The sequence below is a fragment of the Alexandromys fortis genome, unplaced genomic scaffold (genome assembly GCF_014885135.2).
Source record: "Alexandromys fortis isolate MF-2015 unplaced genomic scaffold, M_Fortis_MF-2015_v1.1 scaffold_4, whole genome shotgun sequence".
Classification (NCBI taxonomy): Eukaryota; Metazoa; Chordata; class Mammalia; order Rodentia; family Cricetidae; genus Alexandromys; species Alexandromys fortis.
In genome coordinates, this window is record NW_026067944.1 from 16,069,671 (window position 1) to 16,095,663 (window position 25,993).

The 25,993-nt window shown below is 39.1% G+C and overlaps 1 protein-coding gene across 1 annotated transcript in view; it reads left to right on the plus strand.

The window, feature by feature from the left end:
• Window positions 1-9,594: 9,594 nt before the first annotated feature.
• The window catches only part of Htr1f (5-hydroxytryptamine receptor 1F), a 106,248-nt gene continuing 89,849 nt past the window's right edge, over window positions 9,595-25,993 (plus strand). Inside the window, exon 1 of the mRNA XM_050148729.1 lies at window positions 9,595-10,017. The gene's annotated coding sequence lies outside the window, so the exon portion shown is untranslated. The remainder of the gene's footprint in view (window positions 10,018-25,993) is intronic.

Sequence of the window (25,993 nt, forward strand, 5' to 3'; positions counted from 1 at the left end):
ACCAGACCAGAATAATCACACAGAAACTATGTTAATTACAATACTAATCAGACAATAGCTTAGGCGTATTACTAGCTAGCTGTTACATCTTAAATTAACCTATGTGTATCACCACAAGGATGTGGCCTACCGGTAAAGTTCCAATGTCCTTGTCCTTTGGTAGCTAAATGGAGTCTCTTTGAGTCTGACTACTTTCTCTCTCTCTAGTTCTCTGTTCAGATTACCCACCTGGCTTTATTCTGCCCTGCCACAAGCCGAAGCAGTTTCTTTATTAATAAATGGCAATAAAAGATATTCACAGCACACAGAGGGAATCCCACATCATCCCCCCTTTTCTGTCTAAATAAAAAATAAGGTTTTAAACACTAACAGAAAAATTACATATAATAAAATATGTATCAAGCAAGGATAATTGTTATAATATTTGTGAGTCTAAAGTTTAATATCTAATTTATCTTTTATCATAACTAAGGAAAATTATAACTATCTATTGTCAACTCTTCAAAGACCCCAGAAGGATATAATATTACCTAAGTAGACAGGAAGTGCAATGTAAGCAACTTCCAAAACTCTAGAATTGACAGGGACATCTTGCTACCTGGATACTCACCCTTCATCCTCCAGGTCCAAAGCAGGAAATTTGAAAGACTTTGCCTGTATTGGCAGTTTTTCAGCAAGTATCTTCTGTGTACTGCAGAATGTCTGGCAGACTCTTTCATGAAGTAGGAACCCTGAAGGACTCTCACTTCTTTATGCAACTTCAGCAGTCATTTTTCTGTAGGTCCTGCATGTCCGGTTTATACAGCATACCATTAAGCCGTCTAGGCAAGAGCAGTTTCTTGCCCAAATAGCTAGAAAACTACATAAGGAACCTCTTCAATGCCCATCATCATTTTGATGTAATTGATAGTACCAGAAGCAGACATGTCTTGTTGCAAAGAAAAGTCTAAGTTCTTAAAGCCTTTTAAATGCTGTGTTCTGTAGGTCTATCAAGAGTTAAAGGTTATCTATATAACTGAAATATATCTCTATATCAGAAAATAGAACTGACATGGATAAACATTTGATTATAGATTACTCTCTATTAACCTGTATTTCTTAATTATGCATTACATTTTAATGAGCTATACAAACACAATATTTTAAACAAGAGCAGAAATACATATAGACAGTCTAAAAAAAATTGACCTTAAATTTGTATCAATAGACCAAGATCCATACCAACGCAAAGTATTCGTCTTTATATCATATCTCCATTTAAATAAAAACCAGCATTTATAAACAATAATTTTGGGAATTTGGGCATAGTTTTCTCCAAAGTGATTCCTGCTGTTTTTTGGGCAAAGTATTTTTAGTGTTCACAGAGATTTGAAGTTCTTGTTTCATTAAACCACACTAGTCTGGAAAGAATTCACAAGCATCTCATCTTTTATGAAAACAAAAGCAAAACCTCTTTTCCAAAGTAACATATCCTTTGACTCAAAGTTTGAAGTCAAGATACCTTTATGCTAGTTTAACTTAGCAGTTCCTAGGATCAAATATCTTTCTCCAGTCAAAAAAGTTCAAAGAAAACACAATAATACACATAATCCAGAGTCTCTGTGTATTTTCCATCTTCACATGTCTTATTTTTAACTCTTATTTCTTAGTAATTATTTTATTATCTTTACTCCTTTAATCTATGACTATACTGTTTTTCCTCTCTCTCTCTCCCAAGCCTACATACATTTTTGAACATACTGTGACATGTTCAAAGGTTTCTCGGTCTGAATCTGTCTTTATTGCACATCTATAATCATTCACAAACCCCATTGAAGAGCTCCATCGCTGCAACTGTGAAGCCATTTCTTTTTCTTTCTGTCTTTCTTTTTTTTTTTTTGGTTTGGTTTTTTGTTTATGTTTTTTTGTTTTTGTTTTGTTTTGTTTTTGAGACAACGTTTCGCTATAGTTTTCGAGCCTTTCCTGGAACTAGCTCTTCTAGATCAGGCTGGACTTAAACTCACAGTGATCCACCTGCTTCTGCCTCCTAAGTGCTGGTATTAAAATCATACACCACCACCGCCTAGCTGAAGGGTACTTCAGCTTGCAACCAGCAAACAGAGCCCATCTGGGAAAAAAAAAATGCAGCTACTTAAAAGCTCCAATTGACTCTCGTTTTTGTGGGTCTAGAAGCCCTTTTTTAAGCTTTCTGAGGCTTTATATGGAAATTCTTGCCCCACGTTGGAGTCATTTGTAAATGGAAACTACTCATTCATTTCCTGTTTACCCATAACCTAATAATCACACAGAAAGTATACTAATTACAACACTGTTTGGACAATATCTGAGATATATTACTAGTTAGCTCTTACATCTTAACCCATTTCTATTAAACTATGTATCACCACAAGGCTGTGGCCTACTGACTGGTAAAGTTCTGGTGTCCTTCTCTTTCAGAAGCTATATGGAGTCTCCTTCACACTGCCTACTCTCTCTATATATCTCTGTTCAGATTTCCTACCTGACTTTATTCTGCCCTCCATATGAGAAAGCAACATTTTAATTAACCGGTGGTAATAAAAGATATTCATAGTATACAGACAGGAATCCTACATCACATACCAATCCCAGTTTCCTCCCTTCTTCTCCCATCCCCCCAATTGCCCCATTCTAATCCCCCATCCACTCTTCAGTGGGAGCCAACAAGGTCTGGCATACCAACTTGAGGCAGGACCAAGCCCCTCTCTCTCTCCAAAAAGGCTGAGCAAGATATCCCACTATATAGAACAGGTTCCATAGAGCCAGTTAATACACCCTAAACATTTTCCCTACCCATCTAATCTTTGTGCCATCTTCCTTTCTTCTTTCTTTCCTTCCTTCCTTCCTCCCTTCCTCACTCCCTCCTTCCCTCCCTCTTTTTTCTTTCTTTCTCTTTCTTTCTTTCTTTCTTTCTTTCTTTCTTTCTTCTTTCTTTCTCTTGTTAAGACCTAAATATTCTTACATGTGTGATATTCCTCTGGAGCATTGTTGATTTACCAGAGATCTGTTGATCTCTCTCCTAACAGCTAACAACTGCCAATAGCAGGATTTCATGGTCAAATTCCATCTTCATGTTGAGATTTCGCCTGGCTTGGGCTTGCAAAGATTTTATGCATCTTTTCAAAGCTACTGTGAGTTCATATGTACAGCCGCATTGGTTTGTCCAGAATACATTCTTTAATGACTAAGGCATTTGAACATTAAAAAAAAAAATGTTTAGTAGCCACTTTTATCTTTTGAGATCTTTTTTGTTTAGTTATATGGTCCATTTTTAAACTAAGTAGTTGGTTTTCTTAGTGTTTAATTTTTTGAGTGTACTTATTCTGGATTCTAACCCTCTGTGAAATGCATAACTGGTCAGGATGTTTTCTCATCCTGTAGGCTGTGCCTTTGCTTGAATGATGATGTCCTCTATACTGTGCAAATCTTTTAGCTTTGTGAAGTTACAAAGGAGAGCCACTTGCTTGTTCACGAGTGCCCAGACTCAAAATAACCACACAGAAACTGTATAAACTAAATTACGGCTTGGCCTATTAGCACTAGCTTCTTATTGGCTAGCCCTTACATCCTAATTTATCCCATTTCTATTAATCTGTGGTCACTTGGCTGTGGCCTACCAGCAAGGTTTCATCCGGTGTCTGTCTCTGGCATCATTACATGGCTTCTCCTAACTCTACCTTCTTTCTCCCAGGATTCAGTTTAGTTTTTCCTGCCTAGCTCAGTTCTTCCCTGCTATATGTCCAAAGCATATAGCATAGTGTTTTAGTATTTTCATTGTATACATCTTGCACTTCATTTGTTAGATTTGTTCCAATATATTTAATTCTTTGGAGGATATTGAAAATTAGATTGCTTCCTTGATTTCTTTATTGATATGTTTGTTGTTTGCCTATAGGAAGACTACTGACTATTGCAAATTAATTTTATATCCTACTCCTTTGTAAAAGTATTTATAATCTATAGAGGGAAATCATTAGATTTCTTTATGTAAAGAATCACATCATTTGCTAATAAAGATATGTTGATTTTTTTCTGATTTGTATTTGCTTTATATACATTATTTGTCTTATTGCTCTAGCTAAATCTTTAAGTACTATGCTGAACAGGAGTTGAAGAGTAGACACCCCTGTCTTATTTGAATTTTATTAGAAAGGCTTTGTGGTTTTTTTTCAATTTAGTTTGATATGGTGGGTGAAATTCCTTTCTATTGCTTTTATCACCTGTATCTTGATAAATATATGTATATGTATATGTATATGTATATGTATATGTATATGTATATGTATATGTATAGATACATATTTATGTATCTATTTTTTTAATGGGACAAGGTTTCTCTGTGTAGTTTTGGCCATCCTGGAACTCACTCTGCAGACAAGGTTGGTCTCAAACTCACAGAGATCCAACTGCCTCTGCCTCCCAAGTGCTGGGATTAAAGACCTCCACTGCTTAGCATATCTTGATATTCTTAAGAAAGTTTAGTTTAGGGGCTGGAGAAATGGCTCAGCAATGAAGAGCATTGGTTGCTCTTTCAGGGGACTGAGGTTTAACTTCCAGCACCCACATGGCAACTCACAACTGTCTGCAACTCCAGTTCCAGGGAAGTGGACACCCCTGACAAAATACCAACTTACATAAATTAAAAATAAAGAAAGTTTAAAAAAAAAGAAAGTTAAGTGTAAAAGACTTGAAGGAACCTGGATTGAAATTCCATTTTAATCCATTTTAATTTAATTTAATTCCATTAAAATGGAATTTAATATTCATAACTATCCATATGTGGTGATGCATGCCTGTAATCTAATTTTGCTTGAGACTGAGGCAGGAGGATCAATGTTTTAGATTAGTCCTCACTGTATATTAAATGCCAATCTATTGTTGGTTATTTCACAAAGAGAAGCAAAAAAAGAAAGAAAGAAAGAGAAATGACAGACCAAAGACTTGAATTTGGCTCTTAATTTCATCAATTTATTAACCTGTTTCATAATTTAAAGAAGAAAATCAACATCTTCTAATTTCAATAATCAAACTTATCATCATAACAAGTAAGTTTTGTCTATCTCCAGGAAGGACTTTGAGTATGGGCAATATAGTTCTTGGAATTATACAAAGAGTAAGGTAGTGTGCTTTATAAAATCAATTTTAGATTTTAACACTTAATGAAGTGTTTTTGAGGCCACTAATCTTTTTTTATTAGTGTCACCTGTGACGTGATCTGTTGGGAGGGATGCTGGCAGTGGCACCAGAACTTAGCAATAGTGGATAAGAAGTCTGAACTGGCTGTCTCCTATGATCAGATTGGTGCCTAGCCCAATTGTTATCAGAGAGGTGTCATCCAGCAACTGATGGAGGTAGATGTAGAGACCCATGACCAAACATTAAGAGGAGTTTAGGAATCATGCCAGAGGAGAAGAAGAAAGTAGTATAGGAGCCAGAGGGTCAAGGACACCATGGAAAGGCTCACATAATAAACTAAGAGGCTCATAGAGACTTAACAGACAACCAAGAAACCTGCAGGAGACTGACCTAGGCCCTCTGCATATATGTTACAGTTGTGTGACTTGGTCCTCTTGTGGGACTCCTAAAAGAGGGAACAGGAACTCTGTCAGACTCTTTCACTGGCTTTCGGGATCTGCTTCTCATACTTACCCAATCTTAATACATGAGGAGGTGCTTAGTCTTACTGCAACTGGATTAGCTATGTTTTATTGATACTCATAGGAGACTTGCCCTTTTGTGGATGGAGACCGAAGAGGAGGGGATTGGGTGGTAGAAGATAGGGAATGGGGGAGAGAGCCTGGGAAGGGAAGAGTTTGGGCGGGGGGACTATTATTCTTTTAAAGTGGGTGTGTGTGTGGACAAACACAGGACAGACAAAACACGCACGAAAGGAGAAGACACAGACACGCGGCTCCCACGTGGGTGCACTTTAATGGGGGGGGGAGGGGGACACGATAAGGGACAGGTGTGCAAGACACACAAGGGTAAAGGGCAAGAGAGAGCGAGACCTCGGGTGGAAGCTCGCTTTTTAACAAGAAGCGCAAGGGTATCTGGGAGAAACGTCCTGCACCTGTGCGCGCCCGCGTGCGTGGGTGTCCGTAATCCAGGAGGAATCTGGGAGCTGTAGTTTCCAAAAGGAACAACAGGGACTGTGGCCTGGTTATAAAATAAGTAGATGAAATTTAAAAAAAAAAAAAAAAAAAAAGAAAGAAAGAAAAGAAAAAATGTTTTTAAAAGAATGTCGTGCTGGAGCTGTGCAACAGAGAAGAAATTGTGCTGATGTCTGTGATCATGTTGTTCACTACTGGTCTGCGCACTGTCAGCGTTGCACTACCTGTGGCTTCCTTGACCATAGGGACAGATATGGAAGCATCCTCTTTACCCGTTTCTCCTTTACATCACATTGTTCACCTCTAGTAAACGACCTGAGTTTATCTGTCATGGAAAATATAATGGTTTACAGCAAACACAAGCCCAGCTCACCTACCTGAAGTTTCAGTCAGTTCTTTACATATAAGACACTGGAAAGTAGACTCAAAGCATTTTTTTTAATCTCAGAGAAAATAAACATGTTGCTATAAAGATTATTTCCAATCTAGTCTTCTCTTTTTTACTATAGAATTGTTGATTTATGTCAACAATCGTTGACTGTTCAGCGGTCTCACACTTTTGACTTTTATTTACTTCCACAAAAATGAAGGAATTAAACATCCAAAGATTTAATGACATGAAACCACTATACAAATTGGTTTTCTCATAAACTTGGGGAAGGGATGCATATTGATTGCTTTTATTTTCATGATGAGATTTTTATTTCGTTCTGCTTTTTTTTTTCTCAAAACAGAAAATGGTATTTAAAGTAATCTTCCATAAATTGACCTCGTGATATCGTGAAATTAGTCTGTTTGCCTTACTTAGGAGGCACAGAAGTTTGGTAAATCTTCTACTCTTAGGCAAATAACTCAGGAAAAGATTTCCCATTTCTGAATATGTTCTGTCACTTATGCCTGCACTGTCTGTTCTAATTGTGCCTGGATTATACAATTATCTCACGGATGAAGTCAGCTTAATTGAAAGGAATGACGGCGCTTCAATTTAGCTTTAAATTGAGATCAATATTACTGAAATAGTGCGATTTGACCTTGGTGAAAATTTCCCTGTGGCAAAAGATCAAGAAATAGTGTATTGCTCAATGAGATATATGTGCCTCACTATGCATGTTAAAGATTAAAAATAAATGAGTAAAGATGCTTTCTGTATGAGTAAGATATTTTTGTTTGTTTGTTTGTTTGTTTGTTTTTGACACACAGTCTTACTATGTCAATTAGGCTAGGCTCAAACACATCTACCACTTACCTTCAACTCCAGAATGCTTGGTTTGTAGGCATGCATACTCTGGCAAGTTGTACTTGTGGGAATTGAGTCCTTGTTTTCTTCTAGTGGAGGATGCAGAATCTAGGTCCTTTGGTATGGTAGGCAAGCATTCTGTCACTGGGATCCCTTGTTAGCCTTTGATTTCTTACATAAACTTTCAAATAGAACGTGCTTCCAGAAGTAGTGACAGAGAGGTCATCATGTTAGGTGAAACACAGGAGACTCAGAAAGACAGACATCACATATTTGTTCTGTGAGTTAAAAAGATGAAAGTCTGGAAAGCAGAAAGGACACAACTTAGGAAAGAAAGGAGATTCAAACGAGGGGAAAATGGACAAGGTAGGGGGTAATAGTGGATATGGGTACAAACAAAGTATTTTATAGACATGTATGAAACATATACCAAAGCCAAGAACAATTACTATACCTTAATAAAAGAATCTATTTTAAAAAGAACCCATAGGAAGGAAATACCTTGTTTGGAATGCTTTCATCACTCTTGAACTGAAAAACTGATTCTGATGAGATTCACCAAGACCTGGGCCTCACTGGTGTAGTTCAATGTCTATGGAAGAGATCTAATGTGCTCCTTCTGCATTATCTTCCAGCCACCCAGAGGAAACTTACTAAGGGCTAGGATGATGTCCTGACTGCTGGCTTAAGCATCTGTGCCCTGAATAACAATGGAATCCCTCTAGGGCACAAGGTCCTATTGCAGCTTTCAAGGTGTGCTTCATCACCAAGCCTAATCAAATTCATTTCCTGCAGGAACAGCAACTGAGCAGCTGAAAACTTAGATCCCTTGCTTTTAGAGGTGTGATCTTTTCTACACCTTCACCTAACATAGGCTGTTCCCCTGGATTTGCTATCGAATTGTTGCTTTCAATTGCACAAGTCCAAGTGCACCATCCGAAAATATTCTAAAACCTGAGGTCTTTAGCTTCACAATTCAAGCTTGTTCCTATTCATTCGTAAACTGAAGAACAGAACCTTTTTGCGTTTTGCATTTTCAGAATATCATCCTATCTCTTGAGGGCAATGTCACTACAGAAATTGCTGAAGTTGGTGACACTCTCAATCTGCCTGTTGAGGTGGCATGTAGCCTTGGGCTTCATTGCTGTCACTGACAGGGCTTGCTGTCCAGTATGCTGGAGGTAAAATCAAGATGGTCAATACAATAGTGAAGGAAAGGATGCTTTCTACTCTGAGGGTTGTAAATCTTGACTTCCTCTGGAGTCCTTTCCATTGTGTTTCCTAAATAAGTCTCCACGTAGTAACATTGACACATATTTGTAAGACACAGGGACTATTCACAGCACAGGGAATCGAGTTAAGAAATACATGAGGGGATAACAATATGAAATAGATGCTAAGGTTGATCTGAGGTGACCACAGCTCAGCTAACATTCACTGAGTAATAGAGACCCAGCAGTAGGTCGGTAGATGGCAGCTCAGTTAAATATAAGATGCAAGAGAACAAGAATGGTGTCGCCAACAGAAGGAAGATGGGCTGGAAGACACAGGCTTGGTCTAAAAATTCCCTTTGGATCATAGGAAGTGCTGGCACATGAGAGAGCAGAAAGGAAATCGATGTGACAGGATTTTCCCAGAAAGATAAATCTACAGTCACTCCGAGGCTGCAGGTCTGTCCTGGTTGGGTCCACCAAATGGACAGTGGGTGTACCTCTGCCTAAAAAAGTCTGTCTCTCATCTGCTATCCATAGGGACCTGCTTAAATCTTACAAAATGCCTGCCTTCCAGGAACCAGTCACATTCCAAGGTCAGTCAAAACAGATTTTGGTAAATCCTTGTAGGCTGATGAAACCCTGTTTACAGGGATCTGAAAGGAACGTCTGAAATGAAAAACAAAACAGAACAGCAACAGCAAAGGTCAAATATTCTCTCAAGGTCACATCTGAGCAAAAGCTCTATTCCAAGATATCTCTAGCTTAAATCACGTGAGTGGAAAGAACCTGAATAAACCTTGAATTCAGTACTTACTTCCCTTCCTCCTTCCTTTGCCCCCAACTCTGATTCTTTTTCAGGAAATGCCTACTTTGTGAAATTGTGGGTAAATAGATCTCCTCTGGGGCCAGTCAGTAACTATTAGGACTACAAAGGCACTCTCCAAAACCTAAAACGCCCACATCTACCCCTCATCTGACCCTCGGTTTATTTCTAGCCTTTCACAGTGGTTTTAAGGAGTCTGTCCAACGATAAAAAGTTAAAGGGAAACAAGATCGTCTTCTTTTAAACTGTTCACAGAAGGGTGGTTCGCGTCATTTCCAGATTCCAGGAACAGATAATCTTCAAGGTATCAGTGGAGTTAAAGGGACGGGACTTTTCCCTCCCCTCTCTTCCCCAGGCGTCAGTCCAAGGGGAGGGAGGGGAAGAAAGAAGAAACTGGCAGGTGGAAAAGTGGAAGAAGCTGGAAGAGCGGGGTGTTGAGGGGAGCCCCCCAGGCGTCGGCCCTCGGGCTAGCTGGCGTCTGGAACCCGCCCTGGAGCTGCGCCCCAAGCTGCAGCGCGCATTCAGCTCGCCCGCCCAGGAGCAGCTGGGACGCGCCGCTGTCGCCCGCGCACGATCGCGGTGGGCTGTGGACCTGAGCCCCTGAGCTTCGCTAGGGTGAGTACGGAGAGTAGCCCCGAGCACCAGTGAGCGCGCTGCGAGATGCGGGAGGCGCACGGGTGGGGAAGGTGGCGCGGCCCCAGCCTGACAAGCCTTAGGGCAGGGGCTGGGGGACCGGGTGATGGTGATGATGACAATTCTTTCCCCCTGCTACTTTGATGGAACAGCGCGGAACTGAAGCTAGCCCTTTGCCATTTGCCCTCAGCCTCTGCTTCCCTATGGTTAACTTTGAGGAGCAGGCAGCGTCACGGTCATGGGTGAAGCAGGTGGTCTCCAGTGCGTGGAGGGATCTGGTCCCAGACCTTGGGGAGAGGAGTGGGTTCCAGATAGTGATACCAACACCCCTTAGGGTGCAGGCACCGAGTGAGCATGCCAAGGATAGAGGATAGGGTGTACCGAAATCCTTCTGGAGGTCAGGAGTGTCATCAAATCCATCACTTGGTCTTATCTGGAGATGATCAAACAGAAAACGGAAGATCTGTGTAGGAGTTCGGAAGGGTGTAGACGAGAAACCATGGGTAGTTTTCCAACTTGACTTTCCGTGGGTCGGGATCGATGAAGGAAAGCGCCAAGCACACCCTCACCTCGCCTCCACAGTCTCCAGCTGCTGTGGGGGTTTGCCCAAGAAAGGTTTGTTAGCCCCATCTTGTTTACAGGGACCAATAAGCAAAGAAAAAGAGGGAGCACGGAGTGAGGGGCCATACTTATTCTTCAAGTGCTTGCACGCTAAAAGGGATGAAAGTGCCGCATCTGCATGCCAGAAGTTAAATGGAGGGATGCATAGCATGCAAACGCACAGAGGCTGGCATTTGGGCTGCCTTCAGTACCCAGTTTGGTTTGCTCACTGGGTAAGAACACGACCAACATACACTACCACGCACTTGAAGAAAACAGACAGAGACTTCGGTTTTGTTTTTTTTTTTTTCTATAGCTAAGTAGTTCCTAAGCACCTCAGTGATTGTAATATAAGATGACATATGATCATTTTAGATGACCTAAGCAGGTAGCCTTCCCAGCCCTCTCCCGAGTTTTTCTGGAGTATCAAAGTAATTGTCACTTAGGTGCATTACAAATAGTACTAATTTCTAGACAAAAATATTATTTTATTATTATTATTACTGTTATTTCAATTGAATTTTGTTTCTATTTTATTTACATATACATCTGCAAATTTAGATATGATGACAACATTGCCGTAATATTTACATGTTATTTGCCCTGTTTGTCTGTTTATAGGGAGACAGACTGAATTTGGCTGTCTTCCACTATAGGAATGACAATCCCACACAGCCGAAGGAGATGCAGGAAAGAACCCTTTTCCAAGGCTTTCAATTCCTCCTCCCCCCACCTCTCTCTCTGTAAACTTAAGAGCAAATCCTAATACCATCACTTCCAGTCTTCTCGTAAAGCAAAGTAGTTCTTGCCCCTGTCCACCGCATTCAAATCTGTTCAAGGTCAGTTCTGTAAGGAAAATGCTCTTCACTGAGTTCACTCAAAGGTGGTCCTACTTATCCTTGCGTAAGGTGTTCTTCAAAGAACTGAGATGCTTCAGGATAAATGTTGTACCTGCCTGGTATTAGGCAGGAGTCTCCGGATGTACCAAATAACTTCCTCATTTTTAACAAAAAAAAATTTAGGAAAATTTCCCATGCACTCCTTAGTTATTTGTTCAAGCTTCACCCACCGGGGCTTATTGCTGTGATAATGGTTGTGTTCTAAAAAAAAAAAAAAAAAAAATGCTTCACTAAAACAGTAAACCAAGGGCTTTGCTTATTAGGGTGAAGATACAAAGAACAATACAGTGTTTGCCCCTTGCCTCCTTGGGCAGCCTCCATGCAGCACATTGGAAAGGTTCTTTCGATTCTTTAAAATAAATAAGAACACTTATGTGCTTTTCTAAAGGTTCTTAAATGTATTGTTCTTATAAATACTATCACAGGACTGCTGGCTATAGCATGCATCCCTGCAAGGAAATGTTTGTTTTCACTTGAAGTTTGGAACATATAGTTTTTCATAGGCTTCCAAAATCATGATGTCTTCATTAGAAGTAAAAAGATGTCCACAGCTATCTTCTAGTAAAGGTGGTCCTCTTCAAAACGATTAGCTGTTACTGAAAAAGTTTCAAGGACACTTGAAGGACACTTTCCAGTGTATTACTGCCAAATGGGCAATGTAAAACGAGGTGGATAGGGTTTTTCTCTGTTTATTTTATGTGCACAAGTTCATAATGTACATTCAGTACCCACAGAAGCAGAAGAGAGCATCGGATACTCAGGTACTGGACTGATGGATGGTTGTGAGCTGCCGTATAGGTGTTGGAAACTGAACCTTAAGTCTTTTGGAAGAGCAGCCAGTGCTCTTAGCTCCTGAGCCATCTCTCCAGTCCATGAACATACTGGTTTTCAATGGACGGCAGAATTCTCTTATTCAGCATTAATTTCATAAGTTAGAGGGATGCTTTTTAAGCAAAGAAAATGGGATGCAATGGCTGCTACCAGATCTCGTGTTCCCTAAGGAGGTATCTATAGTCATCCAACGCAGACCCACATAGAACCTTAGTCCCTGGGCTGCAACAGAAATGATCCATCCACTTGAAATCGTAACAAGAAATGTTTCAGAGCTGAAAAAGGCACATAAGTAGGCCAAAATGACATCAACGAGTACACCTGAGTATCTGAAAGCTGAGACTGTATAAATCGGCATCCTCCCCAGTTCCTTCATGATCCTTTCTTCTCTCAGCTGTTATTTGTGACCAGTTAACACATATTGTGAAATTTCTATTTGTTTCTGGGTATGTGGGAAGAAATAACCTTTCTTACAGCAGGAAATGTTTTACCAAGATATCCTTGCCATGCATGGCACAAAGCTCATCTGTTGGAAAATAGAACCTGCCAGGAGGTTGTCAGAAAGCAGGGGAGTTGTTTATCATACCAGATGATGACAACAGAAAGTGGTGAGATGTGGTGGGATTTTCAGGTATTTGGAGGTAAAGAGGCAAGACTTGATGGACAGTTGCAGTTGGTGACAGAAGGAAAGGAATCAGTTCATTCCTGGATTTGTGGGTGGAGCATCTGGAAGACGGCAGTTGCCACTGAGCAGCATGGGAAAATGACTGGCAAGAATAAGTGGGTTCTTTGCAGCTTATTTGACATCTGTGCAGAGGCTTCATGGGGGCCGTTGGTCTAGAGCACAGCAGAGGAGAGTTGGAGATGAAAATGTAAGTCATCCATTTATAAATGGCGTTCAAAACCATTGAGTTTTATGGGGGAAAAAATCAGAAGTCAAAATGGTTATAGAATTAAACAATGTGGAAGAGTCCAAACCATGAATATTGAAAATGGTAGGAGCAAGAAAAGAGAGTTAAGCAGTAGTAATCAAAGCAGTCAGGAACTTGTAGAAATGTGTGTGATCAGAGACATCAGATAAAGAAAATGTGCTGTAAGAATGAAGAAGGCCTAATTATGTCCAGGCTGCTGAAGCCGTCAGTGATGTGAGGTCAAAGAATTACTTCAGAATTTAAATGACCTTCGGGTTAGTCAGTTTTCTATGACTGGATCAAAATATCTGAGAAAATGAAATTGCAGAGGGTTCCGTCTATGATAGCTGGGCTCTGCTGAGTTGGGCCTGTGGTGTCCCAGTGCACCACTGAGGGTGGGAACAAAGAGGGAAAGCCATCCACTCTTCCCACCTCCTCAAGGCTGGGCCACCTCCCAAGAGCCCTCCACACAGAGACCAGGCCTTGGGGGGAGGGCATCCAAGATCTAAACTATATCTCAGCTGAGGCTGGATCAAGCCTAACCCACAGAGAGCTAGATATTCTCTAGGATACACATGGAGAGTAGCTTTGAAAGAAATTCTCACACTCTGGCACTCTTTATTATATTTAAATCTTTAGACCTTCATATATGAGTATTCTTCTTACATTATTTCCACCCCTCTTCCACCCCTTCCACTTATAGAACTTCCAGCCACGTTCATATGAGTCATTTCAGTCAAAATGATAATGATGATTAAATATTGATTCATAACATTGAACAAAAGTTGTAAACTTAGTTGTTCTAATTCCTGGAATTTTTCTTTGGTGTACAGTTATATTTAGGTAAATGAATATATGTTCAAAGTTAAGCGAACAATTGAAAAATTATTAGCGTGTATAAATTTAAGAAGCAAAATAAACTGTGAATATCCATTCAGTGGAAAGCTTTCCAGCTGTTAAAATTATTAAGACAGCATTCCATGTATTAAAATAAAATGATATTTCATGTACATTTCACATGAACAAAAAGGTCAGACTTTATTGATAAACAAGGTTATATACCAAAGTGTCTCTAAAAATCCAGAGGCCACAGTGGTTGCTTATAGGGAGGGCAAGTTTGGGGTAGAGTGTAATAAGAGATGAGGCGCTGGGGAAGTGGGCTTTCGTTCTGTTCTGTTTCATTTTCAGTTCTGGGGAGGGAACCTGTGCAAGGTCTTGTACTTGCTAGGCAACCATTCTGTCCCTGAGCAACACTTAATGCCTTTGAATTATAGGCACATGGGTACCTATTCAAAACCCTAAATAAAATTTTATGCATATTTTGAAGCGTGTCATTTAAAATAATCAGAGGAAAGAAAAGATGTGGTGGTGAAAATGAACGCTATATATAGCACAAATCTTTGAGGAGTTTTCAAAAGGAAGATTAAAGGTAGCTGGAGGGAGCCTTGGAGGTTTGGTTGTAAAATGGGAGCCGTTGATGCCAAAATTAAACTACAACAGAAAGAAGAAAAACTGACTTAAAAAAAATGGAAAGGACAACAGGAGAGCAGATCCTTTTAGCAAGCAGTATGAGGAGCATTTCAGGCATTTGGAAGAAAACGAGGTACCATGGCCAGGAACATTGAGAAAGGCATTTTCCAGAAGCCTTCAGGCATGGACCTGTGCTTTGGCCAGCATGCTGCATGCCCAAGCTCATGGCTGCATGGGTCATTTGTATAAATTACTGTGATCAAGGCTCCATAGCTAATGTAATTCCTCCCTCAGCCTTCTCATCAGGGTTCTTCTTACCCTTGAACGGCACTACCCTTAGCAGCTGGCCAGCGGCTTGTGAACTCATTAAAAATTGAGTTGGTTTAGAAAGTAGCTTCTTTTTTTTTCTCGGATCTCCTTCACCCTCAGCAGTATTCTACCGTACTCTGAATTTAGGAACCTGAGAGGCCTGCAGGCATCCATCTGCCTCCCTACTTCCAACCCCTGTCAGTTAACTTGCTAAGCTACTTTCCTTGTCCTGGAGCCTAAGGTCTAGCTTGCTCCCTCTGCGTTCTGAATCCTCCAATAACCTTGCTTCAACCCCCTCCAAACATCAACCTCTTCCTCACTAAGAGATACCATTGTGTAAGTGAATTATTAACATGCGATCCCCTCCACCCCCGCCGTGTTTAAACCACTCAGACAAGCAGAGAAGCTGCACGTGATCCCTTCAGCTCCAGTCCCAGCTAGTCTTCTCTTTGTCAGACAGCTTTGAACGAGGGGAATTAATTCACACTTGTGTCACCATCTCCCTGATGTCAATTTTTTCCCCTGCCACCGTCTGGCTCACGTTCCCACCACCCCGGGAAACCTTGTCTTCTTGGACTGCTTAATGATATTTAATAAAGGGAACCATTGGAGGCTTGTCCCATAGGCTCCGAAATTCATCTCTTCATTTTCAAGTCGAAATGGCACCATCCTGACCCACCTCCTACACTTGAAGAGATGCTTCTGGATGCCTCCGTGTCTACGGTCTGTAGCCATCTTCTTCATTCAATTCTCTTTCTTTTTTTTCTCTTTTAGTCAACAGTACTTAAAAAATCAAACAGTAAAATTTCAAAAAAAAAAAAAAAAGGACATAAACAAATGTCGTTTTTCTTTTCTCTTTCCAGAGGATAAAATAGTAGATTCAGATCGTTGCAGGTAATTTCAGATAATGGGACTCTCTAAAACCCATCAATAAAATGAGAGAAAGCTCTCTTGAGATCTATCGTGATTTTACTCCCCACTCCCTTCCTCAGTGGTAAATATGAAGTATTCTACGTGAGCTGGAGTAGACTCACAGCAGTCCCACTGTCTCAGCCTTCCAAATGCTGGGATTACAGGCACAAATCACCATGCCAATTTTTAACTGTATACTTCTGATGAAGATGCCCCAAGGGCTGATACAAACTGCATTATAGTTTGCATGTCTGAGTCGTTCATTGGTTCTTCTTAATTTCTCCTTACATTTCTGATATGGAAATAAAAAATAAAATTTCTGGCACTGTTATTGATGGAAAACTGATACTACTGAGAAAAAGACATAGTAAGAAAGTGCCTATCAAATAAATACAGTACTTCTGTTTATTTCATTCATATATTAAGTTTCAGCTAAACGTCTTGATATTAAACTTGACTCCCTTTTTTAGCTTGAAAGGAAAGACTACCAAGAGATAACAATGTTCATCCCAACCTCAAAATGTCCCAGGGTTTAGTATAAAAGGCAAGAATATCCAAGAGAAACTGAGTCCCCCACGTACCAACAGTGTCACTCAGTGCTGTGACAGTACAGTAGTTTCACAGGTAGCACCAATGGGATACAACCTACATTTGAGGAAAGTACTCCATCTTCTACGTATCTATCACAAACTTCACTAGGAGTTAGCTGAAACCACTGGAGATCAAAATATGGACTTACTGAAGATCCCCATGCGTAGTCTATAAATTTATAATTATACTCTGCTGACCCCTTTAAGCGTTAAAATGACTTGCATCTCATCAGAGAGACTCCGAGGTTCCTTCCTTTCCACGTTCCTAAATTCAAGTCAACCAGTCAACCTCTGTGCCCTCTTGAACCTACTCTGCTCTTCAGAGCACTCATTACTGAATTTAAAACCTTTTTTCAAGACAGGATTTCTCTGTGTGACAGCCTTGGATGTCTTGGTACTCTCACAGTAGACTAGTCTGGCCTCAAACTCCCAGATATTCACCTGCCTTTGCCTCCCAAGTGCTGGGGTCAAAGGTGAACATCACCATACCCTGGCACCCGGCACTCTTTCAATACCTTTCACGTTCACCTCCCTGACTGTGCCTTGCCCCCGTGGATCACCTTTCCATATTACCACTAACTTAATTTTAGAATAAATTCCGACTTATGCTTACATTGTTTCACTTCAGTACCTTGCCTGCCTGTCCAATATATCTCAAGGCAGTGTGCCTCTGGCCTGGAGGGGACCCTCCATTTCTCACTCCGAGGTATTGCCCATCATGTCGGATTCTAAGTCACTTGCCAGAACTTTTTTCTCCCTTTCCCTGAGTACTTTCTTCACTAGCCCCAGTCTTTGAACCTTTCATGAGCTTCTATGTTTTACTATGTTTGTATTTTATTTACACGTGCATCTCTTCTTCCAGTTAGGCCAGTGAATTCCTGTAGCGGGGAGCTGAGTCTTCTGGTCTTAGTGTCAGGAGACAGACAAACCACTGAGCTCTGCACAAAAGAGAAAGTTCCGAGTACCTATCAACAAATCTGTACATCACCAACTATGCCACTGCTGTAGCACAATTAATAAAAAAAACCAAGAGAAAAATTTGGGGGGGTTCAACCTGAAGATCAGAAAAGCAAAGCAGTCAGCCACTGGCTCTTTACCTCTACTACCTCAGGTTAAGAAAATGGTGATCCTGTTTTCAGGAATCCTCAACATGAGACTGACTGCAACTTGTCTCCTCCAGTCTTATATTCCTCCCTAGTGCTGGGATAAAAGGTGTGCACCACTACCACCCAGTTTCTAAGGCAAACTAGTGTGGCTACTGATATTAGAGACGTGTGTCACCACTGCCTGGTCTGAAAGGCTTACCAGTGTGATTGTTTTACTCTCTGATCTTCAGGCAAGCTTTATTTATTAAAATACAAATGAAACATTTCTATACACAGCCACTCCGCAGTGGGAGTGATTTCCTAGAAACCTTCTCAAATTTTTCTCTTTCTCTGTGCAGTGGTGACTGTCTCTGACATTTTAGTTCTCTCAAATTCGTTCATAAAATTAGGAGAAAAGAAAAACCCAGAAGCTTCGTCACACAATCTTCTGTGCCTACCATTTCCAAGCCAGATGGCCAGTTCTTTTATATAACAAATCGTCAAAAAAAGAAAATTTCAGAAACTCTCTCAATAACCCATTTTAGTATTCTAAAGCTTTTATTTAATATATATAATATATATACATAGTCACATTGCTATAGTTATTATAATCTTTTCAAAATAAGAATAGGAGGCTACCTACATTTTTATCAATATTTCATATGTTTGGAAATAATTTTAAGCAATAGTAACAAAAACATTTCAATTAATTAAGAAGTTTCTAATATACTTCTTTTACAAATACCTAACTTTCTAGTTTACCCAGAAGTCTCTGCCTGCAGTTAAGCATGTTCATTTGTTGCTTTTCTTTTGCAAATAATGTATTAGTGTACTAGCACACAAATTGTGAATTAATAGAATAAAAGCATTGGGGATTATTTTGTTCAAGTGAAGACTAGAATATTTACATTAAAACAGTTCAAGTTTGTGTGGCAGCATTTTATATTTAAATTGATATTTCATATCTTACAACGTTATATAACTATGGTTTTATCTTCTAATACTTTGATTTTTGAAGTATTATTAAAACTTTATAAAACATATAATGCATGACTTTGTTTTCTAGTTAGCCTTGTAAACAAGGTTTCTGAGTACTGCCTTAATAGACAAATGACTTCAGAAGAGACTAACCTTACCTTCATAAGCAAGTCTAGAAAATAACAGTGAGTAAGTTGGCTGCATCTTCTTAAAACTTTTCTTAAATGATTGCAATAATAAACTACAGGTTTGGAAAGTGGTCCTGTCAATGCTCTGCCTGAAGAGTCAGCCACTGCTCACAGCACTGATAATTCAAGCGTCATTTTGTTCTTCCTTAGAGTCCAGGCAGCTGTGTTTGACAAGCCAAGGACCCTTCAATCTTTATCATTCTTGTTGAAATAAAAGCAGTGGTGCCCTCTCCTCCACCTTTTATAACTAAGTCTGGGTTGTATGCTGTGGAGGTTTTGATTTTGACAAGAGGAGCCCAGACTTTATATGATCAAAGAACCATTTTCTCTGAAATTCATCTGTGGCTCGCTCTTCCTTAGTTCCTGACTTGGTTCAAACTGTCATCACCAATTTTATGAAACACTAGAAGAAAATAATTTTTATTTTATAGTTGTAATCCTAAGAAGGGCATTGAATGACGGGTTAAAAGGCTGGACAAAAATTTGTCTAAAAGAAATTTACTAAGACTAAGCTCTTCCTTCTAGTCTATTCTCACATTAAAAGTAAATACAAAGTCTCACTGAACATCCCTGCTACCACTGAGCTCTAGGGATATAGAGAAAAATTTGCTAAAATTACTGTATTCTTTTAAAAGCATGCCACAGTGTTTTTAAATTGCAAATAAGCAATATTGCAGATACTAAGGAAGTTCCTATTAAAAAGAATGTCACATACGGGAATGAGATGTATCTCTGGGAGCAACTAATCTGCTGTAATATAGAAACATGTAAAACTCCTGTTGCAAGGTAAGGAAGGATGTATTTCCTGAGAGCATACGTTTTTGCTGGTGGCACGCAAAAGTAGTATCAGATCCCTACCACATAAAAGGAAAGGCTGTCCCTGCCCTGGATACAAAGTTACTAAATAACTGCAGAGAGTATTTAGAATGATACCGCCTGTGAAGCCATGAGCACAGCCATAGTATCCTGAGAAAGTTTGGTGGGTTTCAAAGCTGCATTCAAATACACTCCTACATTTCATCGTCCCAGGAGGATAGGCTTAATTATACTCACCATACAGATGAGGGGACTTGATTCCAAAGACACCAAGATTATACTTGGTTCCAAAAGTGATTTGAAGACATTATTTTTAAGATTTGCTTTTTTGATTTCATGTGCTTGAGTGTTTGCCTACATAAATGTGTATTTGCATCACATGTGTGTGCTGCCTTCAAAGACCAGAAGAAGGCAACAGATTCCCTGGAACTGAAGTTACAGAAGGCTGTGAGCCTCCATGTGGCTGCTGGGAACCCAGCCCAGGTCCTCTGCAAGAGCAGCCAGAGTTCTTCCCCTCAGAGCCATCTCTCCAGACTCAGAAACTGTTCTAATTCTCAAAATTGTGAGATTTTCTGTTTATATGTTTTCAGTTGATGCTTGGCCTTACTATATTTCAACCAGCAGAATTCTGAGATGCTTAACCAAGATTTCTTTTGTGTTCACACACGGTTAGTTTTGATAAGGTTCCATGACACAGCTTTAAGACAGTAACACCGATAGTGTGAGACAACACTGAAGTCCAGCGTTACACTCAATAATTGTCATCTTAATTTACTTGGCTGAGCTATTGTAGATGCACTATGTACATTAAAGTCTCTACTGTAGGGGGAGGTTTTTTTTATCAGGACTACCAGCTCCCAAATAATCACACAGAGACTTAATTATAAGTGTTCGGTCAATAGCTCAGACTTGTTAAGTTGTAAGCTTAGCTCTTACAACTTAATTAAACCCATATTTCTTATCTATGCATGACGTATTCATTTTGCTTCTCTCTGCATCTGACTGTCACCCCCATGACTCCACGCTTCTTCTTCCTCACACTCTCTTTTTGTTCTCACATTCCACCGAAACTTTTCCTGTGTACCTATTGGCCAGTAAGCTCTTTATTAACCAATGAGAATAATACATAGTCACAGTGTACAAAATAATTGTTCCACAGTATTCTACAATGGTTTTTTACCTATTTTCCATAGGACCTATCCAACTTACAGCCGGTTGTTATTGTGGTGTTAATAATGGGGCATATTTAAAATATGTGTTGCAATGACTTATGCAAAATTTACTTCTTATCCAGGATTCATTTGTATAAAATTAGCTTAAATTGTTTTTTTTTTAACCTCTTCTCTAGGTTTGCTTGAAATTCATTGGTCTGGTTATTATTTTACTTTTGGATTATTCTGTATCAAATAATACTAAATTTTTATTTGTTCTCATCTGGAATACAAAATTTGACCATTTTTAACTCTGCTGAACTAACTCAACTTTAGTATGAATTAGCTACTATAAGTATCAGATTCAATTTCACCTAGACCAAGCAACTTTCATTGTTTTCTTCAGAGGGGAGCAAAGAATAATGTGTTTTCTTTATACTCTTCAGTGAAACCCATTTTGGAAGTTTGCATTTACAGTCAAACAGAATTTATACAGTTTCTGTTAGAAATTAGTTCACGTCCTTCTGTTTTGATTCCTTGTGATTTCTGAGCTCCTGTAGCCTACCAAGAAGTTGAAAGAACAAAGTTAAAAATGTACCTTTGTTATTTTAAATTTTTATCTATTTTATTCAAATAACTCTTTTTCATTTATGTTACATACCAACTGCAGTTTTTCCTCCCTCCTCTCTTTCAAGTCTCCATCTACCCCTCCTCCCCATCCACTCCTCCTTCATCTCCAGTCAGAAAGGGTCAGGCTTTCCATGGATTAGCACAAATCATAGTGTATCAAGTTGTGGCAGGATCAAGCTTCTCCCCACGTATCAAGCTGGTCAAATTAACCCAGCATGGGGAACAGGTTACCAAAGCCAGCTAAGCGCCAGAGACAGGAACTGATCTCATTGCTAGTTGTGTAGCAACCGCTCCTGTCTCAGCAACAAAAGCTCCTTCCTCTAGTCTCTTCTTCTGGTACCATCTTTCCCACATGTCACTTACAGGTACTTATTCTGCGTGAGGCCAGACCACACATTTCTTTGACATTAGGAGCCTCCTTATGATCCAGGCAGACAGCAGACCTGAGAATAAGTCTTCATTTTCCTCCCAGTTGATCTGGGGCTATGGTTTTAGCAGGTCCCTAGTAATTGAGTTGCCAGCATGGTCATCGCTTACTTCCTTCATTTCAACCTTTCTGGAGGACATGAATTTAAACTGTCATGTCTGTACCTCTGCACCTTCCATTAAACTGGCTAATGCTATTCTCAAACAAAGCTTCCTGAAAGTTTGGTCAAGAAGATATCAGACCTAATGTCTTCCATAACTCAGTTATTACCTCCTTTACCCATTTATGAGTTACTTTAGTATAAAGTTACATGGATGAGGTATAATATACAATCTTGGAAGTTCCTGGACTGCAGCTTTTAACAGAGTTTGTATATCATACGAAGAAGGGATAGTGGAAACTTCACATGGAAGTTGTTATTTAAGAATTTGAGCCTCTATGTGTGTCTACTGAACTCATCCCCTGAAGTAAATATTCTATCAGGTCTTAGTATTAGAAAGTTGAAATATTTTCATGCTCTCTTCCCAAAAAAAAAATGCTTTTCTTTTTAAGGAATCAGTGATCCATAGAATAAATACTTGCAAATAATTCTGATCTGAGGAAATTCATTGACAGTTTTTATCATTGTTCACAACAGCACCTTATTTCGTCTCCCGTTAGATTCTCCGCTAGGAAATGCTTAAAATTAAACACGAACCGTGCTCAGAAAACTGCAAGCTCTCCAGTACTCGGGCTTACTGGAATTTCTAAACGATGTGCTGTAGATCTGTCTCGCAGTTGCTTATTTTCGAGAAGTTCAGTGGGGCTCTGTTGTGAGAAAGAAAGAACCCTACAAACAAGCATTCAAACAGCTTGACGTGCAGTCATTCGTAGCACAGTTAATTCAAATTTTAGTCTTACAGAGAAGCAAAGAGAACCCGTTGACTATCATAGGGAAAAAAGAAAGTTGGTGGGTCTCATAATTTAGAAGTGAGGAGTCTTTGAAACATGAGGACGTGGCCCAGGATCTTTCAAATACCAAGTGGTGAAAACTCAGTTCTGAAAGATGTGTGAAAGCAAAGGTTTAAGGTTTATACTCTGAAGAGGAGTTTTAAAGTCCTCTGGCTGGGGGTGTTCTGGTGAAGTGTAGCGAGTTGAGAGAAAGAAAAAGTTCAGTTCAGTTTGCAACTTTAAGTTTAAATATTCTCATTGTAGCCGGTTACAAACTGCACAAGTAAAGCTGCTGAACAGGCTCAGGATGAGACATGTCCAGTGATTCTCATGAGCCAGTGAGAACCACCCCAGAAAGCAATTATCATAACCTTTGTGGCACTTTTTCTATGGGTACCTAGCTCTATGAGAGCAAGCTGAGGCAGATAAAGGATGCCTTGTTTCTAGAGCCTAAAATAACACATGTGCCATCATAGGATAAGTTTCACATTTTCACATGGGATGTGGGTGAGGTTGGAGGACAGTTTGTGGAAGTTGGTTCTCTCCATCCACCATATTGGTGGGAAGTTTTGAACTCAGGCTGTTAGGCTAGGCAGCAAGTAACTTTACCCACTGAGCCCTCCCATCAACCCAACTTTCTTTCTCTTTTAAAATGACTGAGAGACCTCAGGATCAAAAACTGATCTCATTGAAACCGAGTACTACCACCTATTATGCCTATTATATGCCTTTGGCAAAAGTACTTTTCATAATTCTTTATTTTTTCTAGGTTATAAATTTATAAATATTTGGTAGCCATGCAGAAGTGGTGAATACCTTTAGTCCCCTTGCTATATAATAAATAGGTCTTTGGAACTTATTGCCTTTGTCTCATGAGAATGCTGTATCATTGGACAGACCACTTTAGTAGCCCACCCTGCCCTCTTTTAATCATTATTATACTATTTCTATGAGATCCACATCTTTAGGTCTGATTCATTTATTGGTAAGATTCTAAAATATCAGAACCATGAAGCAAACCATGTGGTGATTTAAAATGTAATAAAATATGAGCATATCCTGCATATAAATAGACTATAGATCATTTTGTTTTGGTTTCTGTATTACTGCTTTCTTCCTGTCCTTTCTCCTCAGAAATTTGTAATGAGGTCAGAAGATGGCCCATAATTAGGAAGAGATTACTATGAGTTCTGTGTTTTTACACGCGTGCAGCCACCTTAATAATTCCATTATGTAGGAGGGACATGCAGACACTTGGAAGGAATGCCATACCAAAATTGGCTTTCCTTTCTGTCGAGAAAAGACAAAGCATAACCCCTGTTCATAGAAGATGAGATTGACTAGTGATTTGTTATATAAATTATCATCCATGGTGTTGAAACCTTTGGAAAGGAAGAATAAAATGATAATAAATGTGCTTTTTTACAGTTGTGACAGTTGCCAATTAAAATTCTTAGTTTATGACACAGCAAAAGTTGGAACCACTGATTCCTATGGACACCAAAGAACTATCCTTCACGTGGCATATTTGGTGCCCTAGCAGCTTTCCTTATTAAAGCAAGAATGATGTCTTCAGAATTGTATTCCCCCAGTTACACTGTTCCAGAGAAACACTGTCCTTTCTTATATACAAAATACAAGTTGGTCTTGGTAATTATTTCAAGTTTTCATTAAGAATAAACTAACCTAAGTGCTATGGAATACATTATTTTGCATTATTTTTCAGCTCCCCTTGCAGATAATCTCCTGGAATTTTAAACGTTACAGAAAGGTATTATAAAGAAAAAGATAAATTTATCAACAAGAAATCATAATGAAAAAGGGGTTTTCACTGGAGTGACTAGGATGAATAGCACCCCCTCTATTTGTTATTATTAAAATCACCAATGACCTCCAAACAATCTTTAGCCTCTACCCTACTTTATCCCTGGGCAACTTTTGAGTATAACTTCCTGAACCGATTTCTTCAATTCTTTCTAATTGGTTTCTATGCCAAAGCCCTCTCAATCTTTCTGACATTTAAACTCTTTTTCCCAGACTTTTTGGGAATTTGATTTTATTCTCATTGTACTTGGAGACCAATGGGGTGTAGTAAAGCAAGAGAGTGAAGGAGTGATGATGGAGTCCAATGTCCTTAACCTACTGCTAGTACTTTTCCCCATCTGTCTTCTCCATTTCCAACTCCGTGTCTAGACTAGACTCACTTGTGATTCTGATGTTCTCAATGTAGAACTTCTTAGCAATCACATACTAATCACATAAACAAAATCTTCCCAGAATCTCTGTAGATCTTACTTTTTTGCTGTGTTTCTATGGCTCTTACTTGTACATTTATGGTTGAATTTACTACAAGTACATATTGTTTGTGTGTAAAAATATCTTCTGTTTTCATTATGCTATGAGCTTTTGAATCTCAATGAATATGCCTAGGACTGTGTGTGTTTGGTGAATAAAAGAGACTCTTTAAAGAAAAATCAACAAATGAAGATTTAATCATTTAAATGACATTTCAACAAATTCTGATTAATCCTTAGTAATATCTTGGTCAAGCTTCTTTGCGTTTTGTTTTATTAAAGGACAATAATCTTAATGATAATTAACTTTATTTTTAGTTATTTAATATTTTAGTATATAAAGTAGAAGTGTTTTTGATGATCCAGAAGCAGTTTGTTTGGGTTTTTGGATGAATGAAAGCTAAAAATAACTTTTAAAAAAAAGAAAATGAAAAAGAAAGAATGTATTGGTCCTGAATTATCTTTTTATAAATCAGGGATAGGGATCCAGAACACTGGAAATGTTACAGATTGGGTAAAGTCAGGTTATGCCAAGTTACTTCTTTTGTGTGAGGATTAAAATAGAGAGAAGTTAATTATCATACTGTGAAGCTGCCCTGTTGGGGAAATTTGGCCGTCATCTTTGTAATTCTGGTTTCTCAGGAGCTCATAGAAACAGCTTAGTATCTGCTTGGTGATGTGGAATTGAGCATGCACGGCTCTACCTTTATTTTTAGCCTAGCCCATTGGAGCACAGCATAGAAGCTTAGTCTAAAACAGTGGCTCCCTAAATTTTTGTTTAATAATTTCTCTTGAAATGGGAGATAATTGTTGCATCACCTTTCCACTTAAAATTTTATCATTTTGTTATGCAGCAAAAGGAATTTGATTGCAAAATTATTTTGCAAATGTAAATGCATTAATAGACAAATTGTACATTCTCGGTCTGTTGTTTTAT